We start from the raw sequence: 25,606 nt of genomic DNA, 5'->3' as shown, positions 1-25,606 counted from the left end.
AGATGATCCCTTAACTAAATTCAAGGTATAAGTGTTCTCCCTGAGTATGCACCGTTGCGACAGTTCTTCGTGCTGAGACACCACGTGATGATTGGGTGTGATAGGCTCTATGTTCACATACAACGGGTGCAAGAGAGTTTTGCACATGCATAATACTCGGGTTAAACTTGACGAGCCTAGCATGTACAGACATGGCCTTAGAACACTGGAGACCGAAAGGTCGAACGTGAATCATATAGTAGATATGATCAACATAGAGATGTTCACCATTGATGACTACTCCATCTCACGTGATGATCAGACATGGTTTAGTTGATTTGGATCACGTATCATTTAGATGACTTGAGGGATGTCTATCTAAGTGGGAGTTGTTAAGTAATTTGATTAATTGAACTTTAATTTATCATGAACTTAGTCCTGATAGTATTTGCATATTTATGTTGTAGATCAATAGCTCACGTTGTAGCGCCCCTATGTTTTTTGATATGTTCCTAGAGAAAACTAAGTTGAAAGATGATAGTAGCTATGATGCGGACTGGGTCCGTGATCTGAGGATTATCCTCATTGCTGCATAGAAGAACTATGTCCTTGATGCACCGCTAGGTAACAGACCTATTGCAGGAGCAGATGCATACCTTATGAACGTTTGGCTAGCTCGATATGATGACTACTTGATAGTTTAGTGCGCCATGCTTTGCAGCTTAGAATCGGGGCATAAAATACGTTTTGAATGCCACAGAGCATATGAGATGTTCCAAGAGATGAAATTGGTATTTCAAACTCATGCCCGTGTCGAGAGGTATGAGACATCTAGTAAGTACGTTGCCTACAAGATGGAGGAGAATAGCTCAGCTAGTGAGCATGTGCTCGGAATGTTTGGGTACTACAATCGCTTGAATCAAGTGGGAGTTAATCTTCCAGACAACATAGTGATTGACAGAGTTCTCTAGTCACTATCACCAAGCTACTAGAACTTCATGATGATCTATAATATGCAAGGGATGATGAAAACGATTCCCGAGCTTTTCGCGATGCTGAAATCTGCGAAGGTAGAAATCAAGAAAGAGCATCAAGTGTTGATGGTTAACAAGACCACTAGTTTCAAGAAAAAAAGGGCAAGGGAAAGAAAGGGAACTTCAAGAAGAATGGCAAGCAAGTTGTCACTCCTGTGAAGAAGCCCAAAGCTGGACCCTAGTGGCAATAATAAAGCCGGACCCTTGTTGCATATGAATGGAAATCTTTGGGGGATTACTTGGGAATCCGCATACGTCCTTGCCTTCTTAGCACGAAAGAAGTTCAACTACATCAACCGCGTTGGCAAACGCTTCCGCTTTCGGTCTACGAGGGTACGTGGACACACTCCCTCCTCCTATTGCTATGCATATCCTAGATAGATCTTGCGTGAGCATAGGATTTTTTTTGAAATTGCATGCTATGTTCCCCAACAGTTTTAGCTATGTCAACCGCAGATATGATTAAGGTATCCGCTGCGTGCCCCATCTTCGGTGGCACAGACCCTCCCTACTGGTAGAACAAGTTGCACATGCATCTTGAGGCTATTGAGAAAGATCTGTTATTTGTCGTCAAGGATGGAGTGCTTTACATGGAACTGAACGTCAACGTTACTAATATTAAGAGATTTAAGACCAACTCAATTCTCAAGCGAAGAATATCATATGTGGGCTTCTGGACAAAGGACAATATGGCAGAGTGAGTGCCCAAGAAATATCTAAGACTATCTGGGACTCTCCAATGTTATCGAGGGAGTTTCATCTCAACGTGACTCCCAAGTTGATGTTCTTTGCAATCTCTTTAATTGATTCAAGAGCCTCGATAATGAGAACGTTCAACACACCTTTGACCACCTCATTCATATCTCCAATGAGCTTCAGGCTCTTGGTGCTGCTGGCATCACCGACCATGAGGTGGTGAAGAAATTGCTGAGATCTCATGATAGTTCTTTTGGCACCTTGGCCTTGATGATTCAAGAGCATCCTGATTACAAGCAACTTGATCTAGCTGATATTCTCGTGAGGCTCAATACTCATGAATTTCAGCAAGCTGAGAAAAGAGATATGTATGGTCTCAGCTATGGAAGACCTCGCGCTCTAAAGGCAAAGGAAAAAAGCCAAGGCAATTTCTTGATCTGAAGAAGAATCTTACTACAATTCTGGTGGCGCCAAAGAAATTGGCAGATAACTTGTAGTGTTGGTGAGGAAATTCTAGAAGTTTTCAAAGAAAAGCTGCTTTGGAAAGTCTTCAAAGTATGACTCAATGAACATTGGAGAAGCTTCTGCTAGAGACTACAAGAAGAGAACCTACCACAAATGCAAGAAGTCTGGGCAGTGCATTGCTGACTGCCCTCTCCAGGAAAGGAATCAAAGAAGAAGAAGAGCAGAGATGATGACTCTAATGACAAAAAGAACAAATCCTCAAAGTCTTCATCAAAAACTTCATCATGCAAGATGAGTTGTCCTAGCAGAGCTCGTGCATTCATTGGAAAGGAAATGGATTCTGAGGAAGAATCTGATCATGAGGAAGCTGAGGAATCTGAGGATGAGTCAGACTCTGATGTGGTGAGCCTAACCCTCACTACTAAGTTCGTCAGCAAGTCCATCTTAAACCCTAATGGAAATGGCAACATCGCCAACTCCGAGGACTATGATGATGATTATGTTCCCACCTATTGATTCATGGCAAGAGGTGCAAAGGTAACCTCACGTCCAGCCTACTTCTATACTTCCAATGAAGATGACTCTGAGTGTGAATCTAAACCTAGCTATAAGAAACTAGCTAAAATTGCAGCCGATGATCTAGTGGATGAGGAAATGGATCGTAGTCATACTTTGTGTGAAGACCTTAGACGTCTTGAAACAATCTATGATGAGCTTCAAATGGCCCTCTCAGTCAAACACAAGAAGCTTTCCTGTGAATTTCTTCAAAGGAAGTAAGATCTCGAGAGAGCGTCTCATGATGATCTTCAAAAGGAAAATGATTCATTGGTCACTCAACAGATCAATATCGCTCATGCTCAGGAAGAATTTGTTGCACCTTGCCTAAAATGCCTTGAAGGTGAAAATGCAAATTCTTCAGCTGAATGTTCAAATGCTTCTGAAACTGCAATATCCTCAACTGTCCCCGTGGTATCAGTTTCCTCATTCGAGGAAACCACAAGTGTTACTAACAAAAATGCAGGGTTGAAGGAATAGTATGTAATAGGCATGTACAAAATCCCCAAAGGGAATCAAACTCTTTGTGATGTGCTCAATAAGCAGATTCTTAACAGGAACCCTATGAAATTGGATATTTCCTTTGAGAGGAAACTTAATACTGATGGATCATTCTAGAAACCTGACCAAGATTCCAAAACCACCTGGGTTGCTGCGAAAGGACCTCTCCTAGATCCATCCACTTTATCTGGTTACAACTGTGATACTTTATATACCTGTGATGAGTCATTTGAATCTAACTATATATTGTTCAAAAATCAAAATAGTGAAGTATGATCCAAATTTGTTGGTACTCTTTGTGGGAATGGTGCCTCAGTGAAGAAAATCTGGGTGCCCAAAAGCCTCATGGAAAATCTTTTGGTGAATGTCATCATGACACCACCAACGAGGACAAAAACCGCAGGGCAAATTCTTCACTTGGACCAAAGTAGTCAAATGGTCACAGGTCTATTTATGGCCGTGCTAATGCTTCTGTTTCATGGGGAAACAACCATCGGTCTTATGAATATGTGCATTATTCTTCAAACCATTATGTTCACAAATCTTCAAATAATTTCTTCACACATTCATTTGAATACTCTAACTCTCCTGTGAAGAGAAATGCATATTCCTCAATGCCTAATTCTCTATCAATGTGCTTCGATACATTGCTTCTCAGCCACCCATACAAATGATGGTTGTTAAAAAGAAGAACTAATCTCTTCAGCAGGGTCACATATTCAGACGGAAATGAACGTCTTTGAAGTCACTGAAGACCTGACAAATTCTTGTTGGGACACAACATAATCATGATGGAATTAATTCTGCATTTCCCTCATCCCATATGCTATTGAAATTACTATCACTTGATGGAAGTCACTTATGAATTTGACTGTCATATTCTTCATTTGAAGTATTGATGGCCTATAAGGGAACATGGTTATTGCATTTCATGATAAGTAGGTGTTGTAGGAACGAAAGTATGTCTAGAGGGGGGGGGGTGATTAGACTACTTAACCAAATAAAAACTTATCCTTTTCCCAATTTTAGTTGTAGGCAAGTTTTAGCGATTCTAACAAGTCAAATACACCCTACACATGCAAGTCTAAGAGTTGAGCATTAGAAAGTAAAGATTTTGCATATGAACGTAAAGGAGGGATCGGAGAAATCAAACGCAATTAAGACATGTGATTTTTGCATGGTTCTGATAGGTGGTGCTATTGTACGTCCATGTTGATGGAGACTTCAACCCATGGAGGGTAACGGTTGCACGAGTCCATGGAGGGATCCACCCGCAAATGGTCTATGAAGAAGTGGCCTTGCCTATTCCATCATGGCTTACGTCCACGAAGGACTTGTCAAAATTGGGGCTCCATGGACCCAAATAAGGTTCGAACTCTGGGGTGTGTGCGAAGATGTAACCTAGCTACGGCCCCAAACTCATTGCCTCATGGCTTGGCCTCTTCGAGTTCGTGCAAGCGGGGAAAGAGATGAACATAGAGATTTACGTAGATTTGGGACACCTTGTGGTGTAATACCCTACTTTTGCTTTGGTGGTTGGATTGCCTCGCAAGGAGGATGAGGATGAACTGGTACAAGTGTGTGAGCTACCTCGTGAGGGCTTAGAGCGTGAGAATCAGTCCACACCCCTCTACGGTGGAGACTAACCCATATTTATAGTGGCCTTAGTCCTCTTCCCTCATAACTGAGGCGGGAAGGAATACCACAACGACCAATTTTGAAAGGGGACAACAATACATCTTATCCCGACGAAGGGTGGTCTTTGCCTGCAAAGCTACCGGCCGTGACACAGAAGTGGGCTCAATGATGACCTCCGTCCTGCCGAGCTCATACGTTGGTCTTGTTGCACGGGAATGGAAATCTTTTGGCGATTCCTTGGGAATTCGCGTACGTCCTTGCCTCCTTAGCACGAAAAAGGAAACTGTCTTGGACTGCGCCTGTTGGCGCAAGCCTGGCCTTTGGTTATCATGGCATACGTCATCGCGCGCCTCGTGAGGTGGGAGGTTTGCATAGAGATCTCCGCTCCTTGGGAGGAAGGCTCGGGAAGGTGCTCCTCGGGAGGTCTTGGTGTCATTTGCCTCGCGAGGCGGGAGGCCCTCGCAAAGGTCTTGCCCTTGGGGTCTTGGAGCTGGGCCGTACCGGGCCGTCGACGGAGTCGTGTGCTGGGCTACAGGCACGCAAGTCTGGGTACCCCCGATCCTAGAACGCAGACAGTAGCCCCCGGGCCCAAGGCACGCTCGTCCTGGTTTCGGAGCGAAGGCAAGGAGTGAAGGGAAAAATGACGCGGACCCCAATCACCTACGGGCCAGGCTTGACGCGTCGCGTACGACGGGACGCAGACACCTCCACTTCCCCATGTCGCCTCGGCAACTGCCTAGACTGACAAAAGCCTGGCGCGTGCCGCGGGGCCATCATTTGTCATCCTCGCCTTGCTCCTAATCTCCTTCTCCAGAAAGGTGCTCCTCAAGATCCAACCACAGCGTCGTCCCGCTCTTCTTCCTTCACTGGCGCCGACGACTCCCCGAATGGCGTCCGCGGGGAAATCGCAACCTTGGTCTAGGTCGCGACCTCCTCATCTCTTCTGCCGGCACTCGCAGCCTCCTCCGTCGTTAAGGAGGGGGACCTCAGTCCCTGCTCTCGCTAACGGCGGGCGACATGAACGAGTGGGGTCAGACCCTAATTTGGGCCGGCTCTATGGAGCGAAGCACCTTGTCGATGACGGCCTACCCCTTCTGTAACGCCCTCGATGCGGCTATAGCTCCCACGTGTCGAGGCACGACTTAGAGACATAACCGCATTGAAAGCAATGTCGCAAGTCAGGCAATCATTACAACATCCCAGGTAATACATAATAAAGGGGGAGATAACATAGTTGGCTTACACTCGCCACGTCACATCAGAGTACATAAATAACATCCATCAAACAAACACTCATGGCCCGACTACGGCGCCAAAATAGAAAAGAACCCAACGTGCGACAAGGCCCTGAATCGATCCCCAACTAGGCACCACTACTGATCATCGGGAAAGGAAACATAATAACGCTGAGAGTCCTCGTCGAACTCCCACTTGAGCTCGTACTCGTCACCTGGAGCAAAAACACTTGGACCTGCATCTGGAGTTATAGTATCTGTGAGCCACAGGGACTCAGCAATCTCGCACCCTCGCGATCAAAACTATTTAAGCTCATAGGAATGGATAAGGCAAATATATGTGGAGCTGCAGCAAGGGACTAGCGTATGTGGTGGCTAACTTATACGCAAAAGATAGCGAGAAGAGAAGGCGAAGCACGAGCGAGAAGCTAAAGGAACATCTTGCGCAAGCATAACTCCAACACCGTGTCCACTTCCCGGACTCCGCCGAGAAGGGGCCATCACGGTAACACACACGGTTGATTCATTTTAATTAAGTTTAGTTCAAGTAATCTACAACCGGACATTAACAAATTCCCATCTGCCCATAACCGCGGGCACGGCTTTCGAAAGTTCAATCCCTGCAGGGGAGTCCCAACTTAGCCCATGACAAGCTCTCACGGTCAACGAAGGAATAGACCTCCTCCCAAGACGTTCCGATCAGACTCGGTATCTCGGTAACTCAAGACACTTCGACAGGTTAAAACAAGACCAGCAACACCGCCCGAATGTGCCGACAAATCCCGATAGGAGCTGCACATATCTCTTTCTCAGGGCACACTCAGATTGTCCTAGGTACGGGTAGGCCAGCCCAGAGTTGCCCCTGGTGGCCACCGGTAGCTGACAGGTGGACCAACACTCAGAGGAGCACTGGCCCGGGGGGGGGGGGGGTAAAATAAGATGACCTTTGAGTCTGCAGAACCCAAGGGAAAGAAAAGGCTAGGTGGCAAATGGTAAAACCAAGGTTGGGCATTGCTGGACAAGCTTTAATCAAGACGAAATATCAAGGGGTTCCCATTATAACCCAACCGCATAAGGGACGCAACAATCCGGGAACATAACACCGATATGACGGAAACTAGGGCGGCAAGAGTGGAACAAAACACTAGGCGAGAGGCCGAGCCTTCCACCCTTTACCAAGTATATAGATGCATTAAGACAACATAGCAATATAATGATATCCCAACAAGTAAAATAAATGTTCCAACAAGGAACGGCTCCAATCTTCACCTGCAACTAACAACGCTATAAGAAGGGCTGAGCAAAGTGGTAACATAGCCAATCAACGGTTTGCTAGGACAATGGTGGGTTAGAGGTTCAACATGGCAATTGGGAGGCTGACAAACAAAAGGTAGGCATCGTAGCAGTGGCAAAGCAAAAGAGTGAGCAAACTAGCATAGCAAAGATAGTAGTGCTTTTGAGGGTACGATCATCTTGCCTGAGATCCCGCAAGGAAGAAGAACGTGTCCAAGAAGAAGACAAACGGTCGTAGACGAACGAATCCTCACAACTCCAGAACGAAACTGAAGCTAACGAGAGAAGCAACCCAGAAAGAAACAAACAACATAGTAAACAACCATCACATAAACATGGCATGATGCGCAAACAAGTATGATGCATGCCCGGTTTAAATAGCATGGCATGGCAATATGCACAAACAAAACTACAAGTTAAATGGAGCCCAATATGCAACGAGTTGCATATTGATGAAACACCACATCAATTATTTAGTTCTCTCTCGGTTATGTACCCAACAATATTAAATGTTGTTAACCATGGCAAGAGGTGAAACATAAGTAAACTAACTATTTAGGCAAGTTTAAATGAGGCCGGAAACAACAAATAACAATTCCGGAAAAACCCCATATGTTACTTAGCAATTTAAAGCAAGCAACAATTTTAAACATTTTAATTGCTGTTATCATGATGCGGATGACATATGCAAGTTTATGCTTTTTTTTATTGGAAATGTTGACATGAGCATGTTAAGAAGCATTAGTCGCCATGGCGGAATGAAAAGGGTGCCACGGCGGCGAAACAGAAATGGCGCCACGGCAACATATCCGAAAATGATGCCACGGCAACATATCGCTTCCGGTAGCTCATGGAGGTACCGGTGCAAAGGAAGTGGGCGTGAGCGTGTCGTGCAAGGATGGTGGGGTGCCCCCGGATTCCGGGTTCCCACGGGACGGCAGCATGGAAAACGAGTGACAATTCGGACACGGTGCAAACATACGGTTCATCTCATTCAACACATGCATTAGGTCACGGGCGGTCATTCTCGGCGGTTATACCTTCGAAGCGTGCATTTCGGAGCGGGTCGAGTTCGTCGAGGGAATTAGTTGTTCACGGCGATGGTAGAGGTCCTCGCGACCTTGGCAACGGTAGTCGTATATGTCCGGAGAGGAACTTGTCGCATCCACGGTATTCGGGCGTAGTGGAAGTAGTTGTTCAAGTGTTGTCGTGGGAAGTAGTCGTACACGGCATCGATAGTGGTACACGGGTGTTCGGGCGACGGTAGATGGTACATGTTTTCGTAGTTGTTCAGGTCGACGGTAGTTGTACACGGGTCCTCGTCTTCATGGTACTTGACGTCCTCTCGGCCTTGACAGTGACGAAATGGAACGCGGTGGTCGTAGTACTTGGCGAATCCACGTAGTCGAACATGGGTTGTAGTGGTACTTGACGCTTGTAGACATCCAGGGTCATCGTAGAGGTACTCTTCGTCCACGAAACTAGCAGTGGAGCACACTCATGCTTCGGGTCTTTGCGGATGCAAACAGCAGTACAGGGCTGGCCGAGGCAACGCGGGACAAGGGCGAGGCGACGCCGCGGGGTTGCGGGAGGCGAAGCCACAGGGCAGCGCGCGGGGCAGACGACGGGGATGGCCGAGATGAGGAGGACCCGGTCCCTAGACCTCGGACCTAGCCGGAGACGGGCGAGGGAAGGGGCGGTCAGGCAACCGACGGGGCACGGCAGGCTGCTTGGTGGAGGAGTCGCGCGGGCGAGGAGGCGCGCGGGAGCAGGGTCGCACGCAGAGGCGACGAGGAGGAGGCCACGGGCGAGGGAGGAGGTTGGGCGCGCTCGGGGACGAGCTCCGACGGAGCTACTCGCTGTCGACGGCCGGAAATAGAGACGAGGCAGAGGAGGGGCACGGGCGCAGGAGGCTGAGAGGGGCGAGGCGGTGGTGTGGGCGGCCGGCGAAGATGGCTGCGGGGGAGCTCGATGCGATGGGTGGCGATGGGGACGTGGGGGAGAAGGAAGGGAGAGGCCTTGGGCGGAGGCGGAGGCGCGAGGAAGCGGGGCTCTGGTCCTCTGTCTTTCTGAGCGGATGGGGGGCACGAGCGAGGGAGAGGGAGAGATCGAGAGGAGGGAGAGATGGGGATCGAGGACGATCCGAGCGAGACGAGTGGCTGGCGGCGGAGGGGGGAACGAGAGGAGGGATGGATCGAGAGAGAGGAGGTCGGGCTAGGGTTAGAGGGATCGGCTGGGCCTTGAGAGGCCGGTTGGGCTGGAATCTCTCTCACTACTAAAAGAAAGGAAAAAAAAACAGAGATGAGAAAGAAAAGAAAAGGAGGTTAGAGGAAGAAGTTGGACACGGGGATTATTTTCTGAACTCACAAAAATACACTTGTTCCAAGAAAATGGAAAGAGGCATGATTGAAAGATGTAAATTCAAACTCATTTGAATTAAATTCAAATGATTTGAATAGGAAGTGAGGTTTGGGAAGGTCCAAAAATGTTTGGATTTTTGGTGGAGCTCCGGAAAATGATGAAATAATTTATGGGCAAGGTTGGAGACCAAGAGTTGAGATAACAACGGCATGGGATATTTTGCAAGTGGGTTATGGGTAATTCCAAATAAATGAAATATTTAATATAGCTCCCTAATATCGGGAGGGTATGTTATAAAGAGAAGTCACCATGTGAGTTCCCACGGTTTAAATAGATCAAAAGATCTATGCAATTTATTTAGTTGAGGTTTTAAAAATTAATGATATGATGGCATGATGACATGATGCAATGCACATGATGCAGAGATGAATGCACGAACAAAACAAAATCACACAACGAATCTCGGAAACCCTGGAAGGCATCTGAAGCTCCGGTCTTGGGGCGTTACAACACTCCACCACTACGAGAGGATCTCGTCCCGAGATCTAGAATGGCACCGGAGGGAAAACGGAAGAGAAAGAGAAGAGGTAAACCAAATTGCTTCTTTGACAAACGAGTGAAACCAAGAACCTCGCGAGGTTAAACAAATTCAAGAAAAGAATACAACGAAGGTGAACCAGGTCGAAAACACTCCGTTAGAAAAGAGGGGCAAAGAGCATTGCGAAAAACCTTGAGGTTGAAAGGCAAGATATATATTGAAACCACTCCGGTTAAGACAAGATAGAGAAGGAATAAGACTTATATAATTTGGACAGCACTCCGGTTGAGAAGGGATGCAAAAATTGATAAGATGAGAGAGCTCGAAAGAAAAACACGACACTCCGGTTGAATGGATAAGCAAAGAAAAGAATACTATCATGACAAAACAAGAGGATGGGTAGAAGAGAGCAACATCACAATGCCTTCGGAACAAAAGAATAGAAGATAGATAATTGAGATAGGGGAATGGAGAAGAAAAAACCAACTTCTGCCACAAAAGAGCTTGACAAGGCATCTTTAGGAGAAGGGTTGAACGGGGTTGTTGGAAAACCACCAACGAAAAGAATAAGGTTGATATGGTCTTATGGAATACATCTCAAATTATGAGGTGACAACCTGCCACTCACGGGAAAAGGATTGGATTGATATCAACAAGGAGACGAGAACTTATTTCGCCGGGAGGATAAATGAAGAACTTGGGTCATTTATAAGCACCATAGATGGCAACAAACCTTAGGGAAGGCTTTAGGTGGAATATAACCCAAGATAATTCCAACGAATAGGTTGATGGATTTAAAATATCTCATACTTGATAACTTGTGAATCATGAAACACGAAGGAAAATTATCGGAAATGACATAACACCACCTCCGATAATATGGTAGACAGAATCTCACTCCGGATTACAAGAAGAAGACTGCTTGAGCTCCTTAAAAGAATCTCGATGAAAACTTCGAGAAGGAAATAAATCCTTGATGAACCATCATGTAGAACCTCCATGAAGAACTCTGGTAACAAAAAGATGATCCAGCGGAAGGAAAAAGAAGTTGAAAACACAAGGTGAAACCTTGTAATGATTTAGATGAATCTCCATGGTGATATAATTGCCAGAGCTTGAGACTCCGGGAACGCAAAATGAATCAAGTGAAACCGAGAATTTGATGGGCCTCCGGAATAAAGAATTAAATACTTGGATGAAACAAGAATAAGAATTATGTTATGCTTATCCTTCACCATTTTAAATTGATGACAAGCAACGGATTCGACACACTACTTATTCTTGTTGAAAAGATTAAGATAGATATAGCGTCAACTTGGAAAGGTCTTCCATGAACCACCGATGGGATTTGGAAAACAACGAATGAATTGATATGATAAGAAAGAAGAAAAATCTTGAACGAACCACCGGTAGGATTGGAACAACAAATGAATTGATATGATGAACAAGGAAGAGAGATCTTGAAAGAACCACGGTAAGAATTAAAAATGAACAAAGAAAAGATAAGGAAGACACCGGGAAGAATTAACAAATGAATGAAGATGCTTGAGAGAATTTAGACCCATGAGAACGAAGAGATCACGAGCTGATTAAAGATCACTTGCACGAAGCACCGGTAAAATTGAAGAACGTGAGCTGAAAGCTGAGAATGAATAATATTTGAAAAGATGGATTCCGGATAAGAAATTGAGAAGACTCTTGAATTTGCTCCGGATAGTTGAAAAGAATTCTCACAATCGAAAATAATTATTAGAGGATGGCAATAAGCTAGAATCACGAGTCTCTGAGAGAACGGATAAGATAAGGAGGAAAAACTCTTCTTCGGTCTTCAAAATCCAAGAAAGACGACGAGAAACACCACCATGAATTATTTAGACACTCCGGGAGAATCAAAAGCGAAGAGGTTGAGCCAACTATGGGAAGAATTTGAAAGATCTTGGAGAAAAGCATTTGACTGATGATAACTCATTCTTACGTCAAACTTGGAAAAGAATTTGAGAGTAACGCCGGGAAAATAAGAAGAGTCTGGTAAGATCCTGGAAAAAGACCTGTGGGTTAGGGCCCACTCAAAAGAAACACCGTTGAACAATTTGAAGAGAGATAATGCACCGGTTGAAATAAAAGACTTGAATGAGAGAACATCCTCGAAAGATCTTGAACGAATGCATAGTGGAAACACGAATCTTCGAGATATCTTGAGCATTCTGGAACAATTGAATAGCGAGAAATGAATGAATATGAGGAGCACCATCAAGAGAAGGTATTTGAAACGAGAAAAGGGGATATAATCGACAAATCTTGACTTGAATCCACCGAAGAAGAAAAAGGAATGAGGAATGACGAACTAGTAGAACATCTTCTTGAGAACCACCGGGTAAGAACATTGACGGAAAAGAATGGAGAAACTTCACAAAAATAAAAGGATACATGGTAAAGAAATCTTAGTCCTTGAGGAAAAAGGGTGGGTGGGCGGAAAAAACAAAGGCAACTTGGAGACGGATGAAACAAACACTGTTGAGAAGAAATGATAATTGGTCTTGCTGATGTTGAAGTGATCGGATCCACTTGAAGAGAAACACGCCGGTTGAAAAGGATTGACATGACAATCTTGATTGTCGAGAAGGATTGGTATTCACATCGGAGTATGAGAACACCATTTCGGAAAGGTATGGAATCAACACTTGACATTGAAGCAACTCGAATACCACAACTCAAAACAAAAACAAAGGACTGGCTTGCAGAATAAGCCGGAACAAACATATGATAGAGATTTCGTCCGAAGTTTTCGTGGTGGGGCCTACACGGGCTCGATCGTACAGCACCATCATGTACAAGGCAGTGCACATGACATACGAAGCGTCTCTGAGTCGGCATAGCCAAGGACTCTTTAAGACACAACGAGACCACTGTAAAACCAACCGTGAATAGGCGGACCACTAGACGTCGAACCCCAATTTCATATCATACATCCGTCAGAAAGATATCCTAAGAGCTACTTGAATTCCCACCTATGAAACTCCCGAAATTTTCCGGTTATGCAATCAGGTGTTGGGGATACAGGGGAAGCATAATATCTCACCCAAACTAGCAAATCCTACATCCAGCTGTATCCATCCTTCAACACATAACCAAGAAACCTTCGGAAATCGTCTACCTCAACCTTCGAAAAGCATCCGTTATACAAGTTATGGCGATACTCCCGAACTCCCGCCCCAGTACTGGGTGGCGTCGAGGTTATCTCACCAACGAACTGCATAAAAGAGATTTTCGATGTCGGCGTACTAAACTCAGGTATTCCAGAACTGCAATGATAAAATTATGATGACAACACCTCAGAGCTCAACTCCCCGGGACACTTCCACTAAACCCCTGACAGGAGGCACCAAGACAATGTTCTCATCATAAAACCATCAGAACAATTCCAAGATACCCACGTGATCCTAAAAAAATTTAGTGAAATTTGAGATGAGAAGAGTCAAAACTCTACGTCAGGATGCCTTACCAGAGCGATGAGGAGGCTGGGAAGTAAAAAGAATCCCTAAGCTCTCCGATATATAATTCCTAAGGACTCAAAACATTTTTTTTCTAGACACAACTCGGCTGCTAAAAACGATCAAGCAATGGGGGCTCCTAAGGTCGGGGAAGGCTCTGATTACCAACTTGTAACGCCCTCGATGCGGCTATAGCTCCCACGTGTCGAGGCACGACTTAGAGACATAACCGCATTGAAAGCAATGTCGCAAGTCAGGCAATCATTACAACATCCCAGGTAATACATAATAAAGGGGGAGATAACATAGTTGGCTTACACTCGCCACGTCACATCAGAGTACATAAATAACATCCATCAAACAAACACTCATGGCCCGACTACGGCGCCAAAATAGAAAAGAACCCAACGTGCGACAAGGCCCTGAATCGATCCCCAACTAGGCACCACTACTGATCATCGGGAAAGGAAACATAATAACGCTGAGAGTCCTCGTCGAACTCCCACTTGAGCTCGTACTCGTCACCTGGAGCAAAAACACCTGGACCTGCATCTGGAGTTATAGTATCTGTGAGCCATAGGGACTCAGCAAGCTCGCACCCTCGCGATCAAAACTATTTAAGCTCATAGGAATGGATAAGGCAAATATATGTGGAGCTGCAGCAAGCGACTAGCGTATGTGGTGGCTAACTTATACGCAAAAGAGAGCGAGAAGAGAAGGCGAAGCACGAGCGAGAAGCTAAAGGAACATCCTGCGCAAGCATAACTCCAACACCGTGTCCACTTCCCGGACTCCGCCGAGAAGGGGCCATCACGGTAACACACACGGTTGATTCATTTTAATTAAGTTTAGTTCAAGTAATCTACAATCGGACATTAACAAATTCCCATCTGCCCATAACCGCGGGCACGGCTTTCGAAAGTTCAATCCCTGCAGGGGAGTCCCAACTTAGCCCATGACAAGCTCTCATGGTCAACGAAGGAATATACCTCCTCCCAAGACGTTCCGATCAGACTCGGTATCTCGGTAACTCAAGACACTTCGATAGGTTAAAACAAGACCAGCAACACTGCCCGAATGTGCCGACAAATCCCGATAGGAGCTGCACATATCTCTTTCTCAGGGCACACTCAGATTGTCCTAGGTACGGGTAGGCCAGCCCAGAGTTGCCCCTGGTGGCCACCGGTAGCTGACAGGTGGACCAACACTCAGAGGAGCACTGGCCCGGGGGGGGGGGTAAAATAAGATGACCTTTGAGTCTGCAGAACCGAAGGGAAAGAAAAGGCTAGGTGGCAAATGGTAAAACCAAGGTTGGGCATTGCTGGACAAGCTTTAATCAAGACGAAATATCAAGGGGTTCCCATTATAACCCAACCGCGTAAGGGACGAAACAATCCGGGAACAGAACACCGATATGACGGAAACTAGGGCGGCAAGAGTGGAACAAAACACTAGGCGAGAGGCCGAGCCTTCCACCCTTTACCAAGTATATAGATGCATTAAGACAACATAGCAATATAATGATATCCCAACAAGTAAAATAAATGTTCCAACAAGGAACGGCTCCAATCTTCACCTGCAACTAACAACGCTATAAGAAGGGCTGAGCAAAGCGGTAACATAGCCAATCAACGGTTTGCTAGGACAATGGTGGGTTAGAGGTTCAACATGGCAATTGGGAGGCTGACAAGCAAAAGGTAGGCATCGTAGCAGTGGCAAAGCAAAAGAGCGAGCAAACTAGCATAGCAAAGATAGTAGTGATTTCGAGGGTATGATGATCTTGCCTAAGATCCCGCAAGGAAGAAGAACGTGTCCAAGAAGAAGACAAACGGTCGTAGACGAACGAATCCTCACAACTCCGGAACAAAACTGAAGCTAACAAGAGAAGCAACCCAGAAAGAAACAAACAACATAGTAAACAACCATCACATAAACATGGCATGATGCGCAAACAAGTATGATGCATGCCCGGTTTAAATAGCATGGCATGGCAATATGCACAAACAAAACTACAAGTTAAATGGAGCCCAATATGCAACGAGTTGCATATTGACGAAACACCACATCAGTTATTTAGTTCTCTCTTGGTTATGTACCCAACAATATTAAATGTTGTTAACCATGGCAAGAGGTGAAACATAAGTAAACTAACTATTTAGGCAAGTTTAAATGAGGCCGGAAACAACAAATAACAATTCCAGAAAAACCCCGTATGTTACTTAGCAATTTAAAGCAAGCAACAATTTTAAACATTTTAATTGTTGTTATCATGATGCGGATGACATATGCAAGTTTATGCTTTTTTTTATTGGAAATGTTGACATGAGCATGTTAAGAAGCATTAGTCGCCATGGCGGAATGAAAAGGGTGCCACGGCGGCGAAACAGAAATGGCGCCACGGCAACATATCCGAAAATGATGCCACGGCAACATATCGGTTCCGGTAGCTCATGGAGGTACCGGTGCAAAGGAAGTGGGCGTGAGCGTGTCGTGCAAGGATGGTGGGGTGCCCCCGGATTCCGGGTTCCCACGGGACGGCAGCATGGAAAACGAGTGACAATTTGGACACGGTGCAAACATACGGTTCATCTCATTCAACACATGCATTAGGTCACGGGCGGTCGTTCTCGGCGGTTATACCTTCGAAGCGTGCATTTCGGAGCGGGTCGAGTTCGTCGAGGGAATTAGTTGTTCACGGTGATGGTAGAGGTACTCGCGACCTTGGCAACGGTAGTCGTACATGTCCGGAGAGGAACTTGTCGCATCCACGGTATTCGGGCGTAGTGGAAGTAGTTGTTCAAGTGTTGTCGTGGGAAGTAGTCGTACACGGCATCGATAGTGGTACACGGGTGTTCGGGCGACGGTAGATGGTACATGTTTTCGTAGTTGTTCAGGTCGACGGTAGTTGTACACGGGTCCTCGTCTTCATGGTACTTGACGTCCTCTCGGCCTTGACAGTGACGAAATGGAACGCGGTGGTCGTAGTACTTGGCGAATCCACGTAGTCGAACATGGGTTGTAGTGGTACTTGACGCTTGTAGACATCCAGGGTCATCGTAGAGGTACTCTTCGTCCACGAAACTAGCAGTGGAGCACACTCATGCTTCGGGTCTTTGCGGATGCAAACAGCAGTACAGGGCTGGCCGAGGCAACGCGGGACAAGGGCGAGGCGACGCCGCGGGGTTGCGGGAGGCGAAGCCACAGGGCAGCGCGCGGGGCAGACGACGGGGATGGCCGAGATGAGGAGGACCCGGTCCCTAGACCTCGGACCTAGCCGGAGACGGGCGAGGGAAGGGGCGGTCAGGCAACCGACGGGGTACGGCAGGCTGCTTGGTGGAGGAGTCGCGCGGGCGAGGAGGCGCGCGGGAGCAGGGTCGCACGCAGAGGCGACGAGGAGGAGGCCACGGGCGAGGGAGGAGGTTGGGCGCGCTCGGGGACGAGCTCCGACGGAGCTGCTCGCTGTCGACGGTCGGAAACAAAGACGAGGCAGAGGAGGGGCACGGGCGCAGGAGGCTGAGAGGGGCGAGGCGGTGGTGCGGGCGGCCGGCGAATATGGCTGCGGGGGAGCTCTATGCGATGGGTGGCGATGGGGACGCGGGGGAGAAGGAAGGGCGAGGCCTTGGGCGGAGGCGGAGGCGCGAGGAAGCGGGGCTCTGCTCCTCTGTCTTTCTGAGTGGATGGGGGGCACGAGCGAGGGAGAGGGAGAGATCGAGAGGAGGGAGAGATGGGGATCGAGGACGATCCGAGCGGGACGAGTGGCTGGCGGCGGAGGGGGGAACGAGAGGAGGGATGGATCGAGAGAGAGGAGGTCGGGCTAGGGTTAGAGGGATCGGCTGGGCCTTGAGAGGCCGGTTGGGCTGGAATCTCTCTCACTACTAAAAGAAAGGAAAAAAAAAACAGAGATGAGAAAGAAAAGAAAAGCAGGTTAGAGGAAGAAGTTGGACACGGGGATTATTTTCCGAACTCACAAAAATACACTTGTTCCAAGAAAATGGAAAGAGGCATGATTGAAAGATGTAAATTCAAACTCATTTGAATTAAATTCAAATGATTTGAATAGGAAGTGAGGTTTGGGAAGGTCCAAAAATGTTCGGATTTTTGGTGGAGCTCCGGAAAATGATGAAATAATTTATGGGCAAGGTTGGAGACCAAGAATTGAGATAACAACGGCATGGGATATTTTGCAAGTGGGTTATGGGTAATTCCAAATAAATGAAATATTTAATATAGCTCCCTAATATCGGGAGGGTATGTTATAAAGAGAAGTCACCATGTGAGTTCCCTCGGTTTAAATAGATCAAAAGATCTATGCAATTTATTTAGTTGAGGTTTTAAAAATTAATGATATGATGGCATGATGACATGATGCAATGCACATGATGCAGAGATGAATGCACGAACAAAACAAAATCACACAACGAATCTCGGAAACCCTGGAAGGCATCTGAAGCTCCGGTCTTGGGGCGTTACACCTTCTTCCTCTATAGCGTCTTCCTAGGGCTTGTCCCGTCCTTCTCGGAGTTCTTCCATGCTATCCTTAGGCACTACAAAATCCATGTCCTCCATATCTAGCCTCACTCCAGTCTCCTCCTGTCCATCTTCGCTTTCTACTGCAAGGCATTTGTGGGCGTAAGTCCTTCGTGGCCCTCTTCCACCACTACTTCAGCTTGTGATTCCACGAGCAGTACCAGTGATCCGTGTGCTTCTCCTTTGTCGCAGTCTAGAGTAGAAATTTGCTCTTGAAAGAGGAGAAAAAGGTGGAAGGCTTTCAGCACCGCTGGGTCTTCCTGGACGTCCAGGGTTCAGATCCGCTCCTAGAGACCCCAGAGGCGTTGCTGGCGCGTGCCTCTGAGTGGGGATCCGCCAATCTTACCGCCCCCCGAGCGAGGCCTATGGCACCCCGATCCGCATGGAGCAGGGGGCCTTCGCAGGCCAGCCCAGGATAACACCTAATGCACGACCGGTCCATGATACAACATTCGAGGTAAGAATATTCATCAAATATATGTGTATATGATTACATCATTGATGAATACAATTTTCTAGCTTGCCCTGAGGCTATTTAAATGGCGGCGGAAGTTTATTTAAATGGCGACAGAAGTCTTGGTTTGGCAGTATATCGACTCTGGCTGGGCTCCACAACTCACATGACTGGCAAGATTACGACCTAGCACAACGGAACAAGTGAACAATTCTGGCACGACCTACAAAACTGGCATGACACGCCAGGACAGTACATTAAATGTACTTGCAAGACAACCAAATACATAGCATCCAAAGGAACAGATGACAAAGTAAGGACCAAGCATATGTAACAATCTACTTCAACACAATTTCTAAGCATGGCATGATATTAACTAGAGTCATAAATCAAACTAAGCATGAACAACATCATAGCATCTACTAGCATGGCAATAACATGGCATCTCAAACTTACTTCGAACATGGCAAATCATAACATGGCATCATTTAGCAATTCAATCAAAACATGGCAATGGCAAAACATAGCATAGCATCTTGATCATAACATGACATAATCTAGCATTTCAATCGAACATGGCATGGCATCATGAAACTATGCCGAAAATAAACTACCAGTCATATCCAATGCAGACAGAACATGTTAACTTTATGCAACCATCTCCTGTTCTTCCATGGTTCTTTAAATGCAAATAACAACATACTACTCATACAATGCAACCAAACTTGTGCACCGAGTCCCTCAGACTCTCTTACCGACGAGTTGCCTCGCAACCAAGCAATGATCATTCACGGATCACAAACGGAACCACACTTGGTTCAACACTAGCCGTGACCTCGTCTCCTGATCATATCAAAACATCACCGTGACTTCTCACGACTATCTCATAGTCCAAGTCACCATATTATTTATTACACATTATTTATCAACTTAGTTATTTCAGGTGTATCCTCCATTTCAACCAAGACCCGATAGTGTGACCTACTACGAACTTGTGCACATGACCGTGGACACGGCTATCGATAGACTTAACACACACTCTGCAGAGGTAGCACACTGTACCCACACCACGGAACCCATGGCCTCGCACTCCCATTCGGGTGGACCAACGGCGTTCCGACAAAACTGATCTACTAACATGACACTCTCCTAGCCTCTCTGACCAACACCCCTTTTGGGTTCAGTCCTGGGTGGCCCCGTGCCTACCAAAGGCATCACGGCCACCATCATGGTAAAAACGTCCACCGTCGTGGCAAAACAAAAACGGTCCCAAACAGGGACAAAAGCATGCAAAATCCAACTACGGGCACACAAGGCTTATGTCCGCCTACCCGATCAGGGTAGCGCGTATCCATAACCTTCCCTCGTTGGAGGCACCGGCGAGAGGCATGCCAATAGACCCAGCTAGGGCCTTCCCATAACAGGCAAATGTGGCTGCACTGAAAAAAACTCGATTTGGTGGCACTATGACTCGATCCCATCTATGACGGAGGAGGGTTGTTATTAAGTCATACCATTCACTTCTCCAGCATCATCAACATGCAAGCATTTTTCACACGAATGCAACAACTAACATGCAACAAATAGATGCAGTAACAAAACATCAAGCTTTTCAAGTGAACAGCGATAGCATGTGAAACATGGCAATATCAAGTACCAACAATCTTACTAGTGCAGGAGAATCGACACTACTGGCATGAAACTAAACCAAACAAAGGCATGATATTATCAACTACAACATCCAGCTAGCATGTCAACCTATTCCATGAGAGCACAAGCATGCGTGGCAGATAACACAAAAACATATAGCACGACTGAAATAACAACAGATGAAACAGGCAAGAAACTACTGCAACTAAACACATGCACGAGGTGCAAGCAAAGTCAACATGCAAGTTTGGGGCTCATGATAAGAGGTTGGCTTGCTTGGGGTCGAGGAACACTCCGGGAAGGGATACGATCAACTCGCGGAAAAATTTGCCGGAGAACTGTTCTTTCTCAAAGGGGTAGAATTAGAGCAAGGGCAAAATGGGCATTTTCAGAATGTGCAAACACAAAGAAAATGGTCCCATCAAAAAGAGCTCGACGAATAGAGAACATGAGCGTTGGAATCACCTCAAACGGAGTCACGGTTGAAAAGTTGTGGCCGTTCACTTTTTAGGCAGAAAAGGCACTAAACAGTGAACGTTCACAATTTAAGCATTTCGGCGGGCGGGGCTGAAAAGGAGAAAGCATAAACTTCAGAATACATTTCAAGAGCAGAGAAAACGTATTTCAGACAATACGTTTTCATTTAACAGAAAACGTAAACTGGCAGGGGCACTTCCACTTACGTTGACGTGGCGGCTGGCTCTATGACAGGTGGGGTCGCACGGGGCGGGGCCCGCCTGGCCTGACCTACTTGAACCTCCCGCTTGGGGGCGCACCGAGCCGAGGGAGTGGTCGCCCACATGGCGAGTGCTGGCGCTACCGACCACCGTACGTGGTGTGCGGCCTATCTAGGTGATCGGGAGGGAGTGGCGCATCCGGTGGAGGTGGTTGCCGCGGCCGAGATGCACTAGGGAGGGAGCACCAGGTCTCGCGGCGGAGAGAGGCTCCAGTCACTGGTGGACAGGGTGCTCCGGTGGGGGAATGGAAGGGCCGAGGCCACGGGGAGGCTCACCGGACTCCAGGGGACGGTGGAGGAACAGAGGAGGGCGGAGGGAGTCCCGGATTAGGGGGTGTCCGGATAGCCGAACTATCACCTTTGGCCGGACTCCTGGACTATGAAGATACAATATTGAAGACTCCGTCCTGTGTCCAGATGGGACTTTCCTTGGCGTGGAAGGCAAGCTTGGCAATACGGATATGTAGATCTTCTACCATTGTAACCGACTCTGTGTAACCCTAGCCCTCTCCGGTGTCTATATAAACCAGAGGGTTTTAGTCCGTAGGACGAACAACAATCATACCATAGGCTAGCTTCTAGGGTTTAGCCTCTTTGATCTCGTGGTAGATCTACTCTTGTACTACCCATATCATCAATATCAATCAAGCAGGAGTAGGGTTCTACCTCCACCGAGAGGGCCCGAACCTGGGAAAAAACATCGTGTCCCTTGTCTCCTGTTACCATCCGCCTAGACGTACAGTTCGGGACCCCCTACCCGAGATCCGCCGGTTTTGACACCGACATTGGTGCTTTCATTGAGAGTTCCTTTGTGCCGTCGCCATCAGGAAGGATGCCTCGTCCCGTCTTTAAAGACGGCACCATTGCTAAAGGACCTTTGGCCATCGGCCGAACTCTCCGGCTAGGCGGTTTTCTTATGACCGCCTGTTCGGCCGCCGCGCCGACGATGACTTCTCGGGTCATCAAAAGCAATCTTCACGTCAACTCGGAACTCGCCGAGCAGCTAGATCCGATGGAGCTCTCCTCCTTAAACGAGCTCTTGGATCGCATCGCCGCCCTGGGAGTCGCTACAGACTACGATCAGATTGGGCCTAAAACCGATCTGAGAGAGATCAACTCTCCCTAGGCTACCCACCATGTTGCTGTGGTGGAGGAACACTACGGCGACCCTTCTTCTATATTAAGGACTAGCTGTGTTCGGATTCCCGACCCCTCCATGCCGGATTCCCGCGGAGGAACGGATGTCGATCAAGTCATGAACCTAAAGTCAGGCAGCGGGCCGGATTCATTGGACAATATCCAAAAACCCAAGCTTCCAAGTTCGGAAACTTTTCAGCCCTTGAGTCTTAGATTGGACGGGGTTCTGAATTTAATTCCACCCGCCCACCCAAACATAAGCGATCTATCCCGAATCCGGCAAGAGCCCGCTGAAACAGTACACCATTACTAGGCCAGATTCCTCCTGGCTATGGACAGGATAAAGGACTGCCGCGAGGAAGACGCAATTTCACTTTTCTGCAATAATTGCACGGACAAGGGAATCCTAAACGCCATAAGTCATCGTGAAATTACACGCTTTGCCGACTTGGTGTCCATAGTACGAAAGTACTGTGCGATGGAGAGCGCCTGGAAAACCGAAACCAAATTTTGGGATAATCCGGCCCCGAATACAACCCTAGTCCGAAATAAAAGGGTGCATCACCGCCAGGCACCTGGGTTAAATACCAAAAAGCAAAAAACCCCTAAAGGGCACAAAACCGTACTAGAGGGATGGCTCAATGGACCCTGCAAAATTCATAGTACAGAGGGCGCCACTCTAACTCATAGCCTTCGAGCATGTTGGATACTATGGCAGGTGGCCAAAAGTGGCGAAGAGCTTCTAGCTCCAGAGAACCAGCCCAGCAACACCAGTACGGTATTAACAGTCTTCGACACTTTTGCATCAAATAATACGCGGAAATGAACACTCCGCAGCCTTGCCGAAGTCTACCAAGTAGCAACAATAAACCCATGGAGTGACACGGCTATTACCTTTAATGCCAGTGATGAACCTAAATTCCGAACAGCCGGAGCACCAGCCGCATTGGTCCTCAGTCCAATAGCGGACGGCTTTCGCCTTACTAAGGTACTCATGGACGGCGGCAGCGGATTAAACCTCATTTATGAGGAAACCCTTCGAAAAATGGAAATAGACTGGAGCCGCATTGAGCGAAGCGGCACAACCTTTACAGGAATAATCCCTAGTCGGGAAGCATGCTGCACAGGAAAAATCACACTGGATGTGGTGTTCGGCTCGCCGGACAATTACAGGTCCGAGGAGATCATGTTCCAAGTGGCCCCATTCAGCAGCGAATATCACGCTTTTTTAGGGCGAGGGGTATTCACAGTTTTTCAAGCTATACCCCATTACGGGTACATGAAGCTCAAAATTCCCGGGCCCAACGGAATCATCACTCTTGCCAGTGATCCGGACATAGCACTCCGCGCCGAAAATAAGACAGCTGCACTTGCCCTAGAGGCACTATCCGAAGCCCTAGCGGCCGAGGAGCTCACTGCGCTGCGCTCCATGGTGAACAGGGATGATGTGATACTCGATAAGAGATCCAAGTCCACCTCTTTTAAGCCAGCGGACGAAATAGTCAAATTCCAAGTCCATCCAACGGACCCTACAAAGACGGCCTCCATTGGGGCACAGTTAAACCCTGATGTAGACGCCGCACTACGAGAATTCCTACGGGAAAATTGGGACATTTTTGCTTGGCACCCTTCAGACATGCCAGGAATCCCACGCCGGCTGGCCGAGCACAACCTAAATATCCTAAAAGGATTCAAGCCAGTCAAACAGGCTCTTCGGCGATTTTCTGAACCCAAGAGACAGGCAATGGGAGAGGAGCTAGCCAAACTATTGGAAGCCGGATTCATCAGAGATATAAAACATCTGGACTGGCTAGCAAACCTGGTGATGGTACCAAAGAAGGATAAATCCTGGCGCCTATGTGTCGACTTCAAGGACCTTAACAAGGCTTGCCCAAAGGACCCCTTCCCCCTCCCCCGCATCGATCAAATTATCGACGCTACCGCAGGACACGATTCATTGTGCTTCCTCGACGCATACTCCGGCTACCACCAAATTAAGATGGCAGAGCCAGACCAAGCCGCAACGGCATTCATCACTCCATACGGCCCGTTCTGCTTCAACACAATGCCCTTCGGGCTCAAAAACGCCGGCGCAACATATCAGCGCATGATTCAGACATGTCTGGCAAACCAGATCGACAAAATGGTGGAGGCATACATAGATGATGTGGTCGTCAAATCCAAGCATGTCGAAACTCTAGTAGACGACTTGAGGCTTACATTCGACAATCTCCGAACATACGACATTAAGCTGAATCCGGAAAAATGCGTCTTCGGCGTACCAGCCGGAAAGCTCTTGGGCTTCATTGTATCCGGTGGAGGAATTGAAGCAAACCCAGCCAAGATCCGAGCTCTGTCACAATTGGATATCCCCAAAGACCTCAAACAAATACAAAAATTGACTGGATGCGTGGCGGCTCTAAGCCGCTTTATCTCCCGTTTGGGAGAAAAGGCATTACCCCTTTATCGCCTCCTCCTGCGCACTGAACACTTCGAGTGGACGGATGCCGCCACGGCCGGACTCGAAGAAATAAAAGCCATATTGGCAACAAATCCGGTCCTGGCCGCACCCAACATGGGTGAACCAATGTTATTATATATCACGGCAACACATCAAGTTGTAAGCGCGGTGCTCGTCGTCGAACGAGAAACGGACGAAGACAAGTTCCCCCTTCAAAAACCAGTTTACTATGTGTCCACTGTCCTAACTCCATGCAAGTCCTGGTATCCACATTATCAAAAGATAGCGTACGCGGTGTTCATGCCATCCCAGAAGCTGCGACACTACTTTCAAGAGTGTTCGATAACAGTAGCCTCCGAAGTACCTCTTAATGACATTATAAACAACCGCGACGCAACTAGCCGGATTGCAAAATGGGCCATCGAGCTCCTCCCGTTCGACATAACCTAGAAGCCACGGCGAGCTATTAAGTCGCAAGTTTTTGCCGACTTCGTCGCCGAATGGACTGTAGCCGAACTCCCTAAATAGTACAACGCATATTCCAACTGGATCATGCACTTCGACGGCTCCAAAATGTTGGCCGGCCTGGGGGCTGGCGTCGTCCTGACATCCCCAACCGGAGACACAGTTCAATACATACTCGAGATAATGCACACAGACTCCAACAACGCAGCCGAATACGAGGCACTTCTACATGGCCTCCGGATGGCGGTCTCCATAGGCATTAAACGCCTAGAGGTGCGCGGGGATTCGAACCTCGGGATATCCCAAATAAATGGAGACTTCGACGCCAAGGATCCAAAAATGGCAGCTTACCCTAACACCGTCCTAAAAATGTCAGCTCGTGAAGGGCTT

This window comes from Triticum aestivum, chromosome 3B (genome assembly GCF_018294505.1).
Source record: "Triticum aestivum cultivar Chinese Spring chromosome 3B, IWGSC CS RefSeq v2.1, whole genome shotgun sequence".
NCBI lineage: Eukaryota > Viridiplantae > Streptophyta > Magnoliopsida > Poales > Poaceae > Triticum > Triticum aestivum.
This window is presented reverse-complemented; position numbering follows the sequence as displayed.